The sequence below is a fragment of the Parasteatoda tepidariorum genome, chromosome 9 (genome assembly GCF_982258835.1).
Source record: "Parasteatoda tepidariorum strain Cologne lab strain chromosome 9, Ptep-v5.0, whole genome shotgun sequence".
In the NCBI taxonomy this organism is placed as follows: domain Eukaryota; kingdom Metazoa; phylum Arthropoda; class Arachnida; order Araneae; family Theridiidae; genus Parasteatoda; species Parasteatoda tepidariorum.
Window position 1 is genome coordinate 41,559,506 of NC_141763.1, and position 5,576 is coordinate 41,565,081.

A 5,576-nucleotide genomic window follows, 5' to 3' on the forward strand; every position below is an offset into this window, starting at 1 on the left:
ATTTAATGCATTCAAAGATTGCCAACTGTTCGGCTTGAAAGACTGAATTTTCCCTGTCTAATGTGTAGCTTTGTGAATGTGTAATATTGAGGAAAGCGAAAGCTGTGCCTGTGTTTGTCTTCGAGCCATCTGTAAAATAGTTTTTTTCTGTTAAAATCAAAATTATTCTGTTAATTGTGTGAAAAGAAGGATGGCGATGTGGTATTTTTAGCTTTTTCTCATAATCTAGTGTATTATACGTTATATTATTAAATTTGGCATCTTTTTTTAGGTGAGTTACGGTTGTTGAACAAGATATTGACATAATCTGTTCTGCGAGAGGAGGAATATTTGTTAGTACTTGAAGTGCTGCCGTTGGGGTAGAATAATATGCTCTACTCATGTTTAAAAGAAATTTTCTTTGAATAGATTGTAAAGTGCGATAAATACGTGGAGAGATATTCGTAGCCCATAGGCTGCAACCATGAGCTAATGCGGGAATTATTACTGTATTGTATATTAATTTTCTCGCTTTTTGGTTGATACCCCATGATTTTTGGTTGATTTTTTGAAGCGAATTTAATAATGTTTTAGATTTTTGTTTTAAAAGATTAATGTGAGAACCCCAGTTTAATTTTTTATCAATGACTACTCTCCTAGATATTTAAAATGATTAGAATGTTTAATTTTAATATTATTGATTTTAAATATTGCACTGCGATCTGTGTTATAAAAGTGGATGTAAACTGTTTTTTCTATAGAGAGATTCAGAGCATTTTGAATAAGCCATGTGTGAATTTCATTAAGGGAATTATTTGTAATCTCTTCCAAATTTCTCCTTGAGTTGGCAAAAGTCAGTATAATCAGATCGTCTGCAAAAGCTTGGATCATATAATTTTCAGAATGTATGTTAAGCAAACTATTGATAGTAAGATTCCATGCTGTAGGACCAATACATGACCCCTGGGGACAACCTTTTGAAATGTTTTTAGTTACGTAACCTTGATCTGTTGAAAGAATTGCTTGTCTATTTGTGTTTATACTTTCTATGAAAAGGCAAATATTAGAGGGAATATGATGTTTTGACAACTCATGATTAATTACACTATATTGAATGTTGTCAAAAGCACTTTTAATATCTAAAGATATAGCTGCAACGTGTTTGTAATTATTTTTTAGGTGTGTTAAGTTATCTTTAAAATTATCCAAAGCTAAATGGACTGACTTGCCGAATCTGAAACCGTATTGAAAATCTGAAAGGGCGTTTACATTTTCCAAATGAAAATTCAGTCTTTTAATAATGAGTTTTTCCAGAAATTTACCCAAGCAAGGTAGAAGGGTGATTGGGCGATAAGATGTTAAATGTTTAGGATCTTTGCCCTTTTTTAGAAAAAGTAAAACCTGACCTTTCTTAAAATGATCTGGAAAATAATTTAGAGCAAGACATTTGTTGAAAAATTTAAAATATTAAAGTACTGAAAAATGAGAATAAAATTTTACTACAATGTAATCTATACCATCGATGCCGGGTGCTTTTTTGCTGTTAAGAGTATTAATTAGGCGTTGTGACACATTGTGTGTGAATGGGGGATCCGGTGTGTTATTTCTGTAAATTAGTGGACGTGTAGGAATAATATTATCGTCAGGATAAAGATTTTTGAGAATGCTGTTTGCTTCGTCAAGTTGAGAATTGTTGTATATATTTGTGAGTATTGTTGGATATGAATTTGTTCTGAATGTAGATTTATAATGGGCACCGTAAATATTCTTAGTGTTTTCGCAAATAATCTGCCAACTTTTATATTTAGCTTGTATAATATGTTTTTTATACTCTGCTCTTTTTTTCTTATAAATGGTTTTATATTTATTAATAACCTCTATATCATTTGATCTTTGAAAGCGTCTTTTAATTGCTTGAAGTTCTTTTTTATAAATTGTTAACTGTGTTGTCCACCAAGTGGCATTTGTTGGACGATGAAAAAGTTTAGTTTTGTAAGTTTGTTGACAACTTATAAAAATTATACTAATTAAGTTATTCGTAAAATTGTTTAGGTCTGAATGATTTTGTATTGTATTTAAATCATCTATTAGGTCTAGGTTAAAAGTTGAAAAAACTTTTCTGAACTTATTGTGATTTCCGTATTTCGTTTTGAATCGCGTGAATGAGGAAAAAGAGTATGTGTTATTTACTTGGATTAATATGTACTTATGGTCAGAATTATTGTTTATATCCATTACATTCCATGTTGTGGATGTTAAAACATCTGGATTATTTGTTAAAGTAAGATCAGGAAATGAAGTTAAGGAGGTTACAAATGTCGGTGTCGCGGGCTGGGTATTAAGAATTTTCAAATCATTAGATGTTATGAAATCTAGTAAAGCATCGCCCCTGGCATCACTGTTGTTACATCCCCAAAAGTCATGATGAGCATTAAAATCCCCACAAATTAGAGTAGGTGAATTATAGAAATTTTTGTTGCTGTAATAGATTAAATCCTTCATTAAATTTATTTCGTTATCACTTGGAGAGTTATAAAAAGATATTAAAATTAATGGAGAATTATTTGATGAATTTATCGAAACTGAATTTCGTAGGATATCTAACTGTAGAGGAGTTATTGTTTTATTTGGTATGAATATACCACTTTTACCATCTGCCGACAGGAAAAGTTTCCAAAAGCTTGGGTATCCTATTATTCTTCCTTTAGGAGAATATGGTTCTTGAAAACAAACTATATCGATACCGTGCTCAACAACCGTTTTTTGCAATAAAAAGATAGCTGCTTTGCACCTTTGAAGATTAATTTGTAGAATGTTAAGTCCGTCAAAATTTGTTGACATAGTATACTGTTTTATATTATTATTAAATTGGTTAACCATGATTAAATGAAATTAAGTTGAGATGCTTTAAAAATTTAAAAATAAATAAAATGAGGAAAAGTAAGAAATGGAAAGAAAAAAATATGGAATATAAAAAGAAATGAATAAATTAATAGAAAAAAAATGGCGCTGAAAAAAAAAAAACTAATAGAGATAAAAGTATTACTAGATATAGAGAAATGTTAACAAACAAATATATATATATGTCTTTTTAGTAGGGATGTGTATAGACTTTATTGGATTGACGTAGCTCTTTTAGTTCGTGCAGGTAAGTTGGGCAGGAAGGTGAGGAGGCTCTGTGATTACAGTCCAGATTTAAATTGGAGTCTGTTGGATGAGTGACAGTTTATACAGTATTCTTCTTTTTCTGTGCAATGTTCAATACTATGACCTTGGTATCCACACTTCTCACAATAACAGTGTGACTCAGTACATGTGTTTTGGTGATGGCCTATTGTCTGGCATTTTCTGCACCTTAATAAGACCAGTCTTTTTTTAATTGTGCAACGTTGTAGACCAGCGTAGAAATAATTAAGATTCAAAAGCTTGATGGAGAGTTTGCTGTTGACTCTTATAATGATGTGTTTCTTAGAATTATCTCTTTTATGTGGGATTTCTTTGGTCAGTTTGATGATATCGTAGGCAGGGTCGAAATCGCCATTGATTTTTATCAAGTCAATAATCTCAGTTTCTGTGAATGTGATAGGTGTGTTAAGAAGAATTAAAGAGAACAACTTTACGTCTTTGTCGTGATATTGGATGCCTGTCTTTTGTAAGGTTGAGAGGACCGTTCATTTATGTTGATTGTTATGAAACTTTAGTTCTAGCATCTTGCTGTTTCTATAGACTTTTTTCACGGGCAGTTTAGGTTCTTCCTGAATCAGCCTCTTCAACAGCATTCAGGCAGATCCCAAATACCCATAGTTAAAGTATTTCACGGCATTCAATCTAACCAGTAAACAAAATAATTTGTTTACAAAAAACCACGTATAACACGTAGGGTTGCCGTAAGTAGGGTCGCCAAATTTGGCGATTTATGCGAATTTTGGCCTGGTTGCGTTAATACGTAAGTACCCGATGATGCTTTATTTCTGGCTTTTTCAATTTTTCGTTTTATCCGTAAAACGCATGTAGCACTGACGATGATAGCCACTATTTTAGGTGGATAAATCTTTTGAAATTATACTGTCAACTATTTCCCCTTCTTTCCCACCTATTGTAATCCATTCTTGAGCAGATTCTACTTTTATATACTTTACAGATATACTTTTTCCGAAAAGTTTACTAGTTTTTCATCATTTTTTGTATTAACTAGATGAATGCAACAATCGCTGGAAGCCATCTCGCTACGTTTGTTTACAAACAAATGATGCCAGATACGTATAACTAACTTTCAAAAAGTTTCAATAAGCAAAATTTTTAATTTGAATGTTTAATTTATTTCAAAGTATACAATTTTGAGACATAATTATTAAATAATATGCTTGAAATTGTTTTATTTCTTAAAATAAAAATAAATTTTGATGGCGCCATCTATGAGCATTATCTACTACTGCACGCTAAAGCCTGCAATGGGATCTATTTTTAATTAAGTTTTTACTAATTAATGTGCAAGTTCCCCTTGGGGAACATTTGAAATTTTTGCTATACATGTCAATTCATATACAAAAATTTGCGTAGTTACGTAATATAGCAAACGAACTAAAACAATATTGCATGATGCCCTATGGACTATATATATATATATATATAACAAAAACATGGTGGTGTAGATTCTCATGATTGGCTTTTAGAGAAAAATCCGTGGAAAAATGGTATTAGCCACTTTTTACCCGAATTGTAGACATGGCTGTTGTAAATATCAGCGTTATTTACAACGTGGTTCATGCAGAGAAAAAGAGTATCAAAGAAATAAGGAGACATATTGCAATAGCCTGTCTAAAAAAATGCAACACAGGACAAAAACAAAACGGTAGACCAAGTTATGCAATTTCATCTCGAGTGAAGGTAAGAGACACTGTCAGGCGAGATGGAGTTGGCCATATACTTCGTAAAAGAGAAAAACAAAGACGATGTCAAATGCAAAATTGTTCGGGAAAAACCTCTTACATTTTGCATGAAGTGTAATGTAACTATGTACAAAATGTTTTCCAAATTACCAAAAATAGTGTGAATATGTTTAAACTTAATAAAAAATGTCAAATTTATTTGTGTTTCATTTTATTTTGCATTAAATATTAAAGTTCAATTGTTTGGGAACAGAAACGTTATCAAGTAACTAGAAACAAAGGAGAGTACTAAGTGTTCAAAAACTTCCATATTTGTAGGACAGTAATTATCTCGGATCCTAAATTAATGGTGTGGAGTTTAATTGCACAGTGTACACTAACGGGTCAAAAACACAAGGCAGCACCGGAGCAGGAGTACACAGTAAGCTCTTTTCTCACAGGTCCCCTGTGGGATACTATATGTCAAATTTTGATGCAGAGATCTTTGCTATATCGCTAGCCCTGGAAAACCTTAAGAATAAGATCAATTACTTCACTAAAGCAGTAATCCTTGTTGACTCTAAGGCAGCTTTCCAGGCAGTTGCCATAAACCATGATTCAGATACTCAGACTGTTTCAGAGAAATTAGAGATAATTTGATTTTTCTTGAGAATGCCAACTAAATTATTATGTTCCAGTGGATCCCTTCGCATGTGGAAATCAATGGCA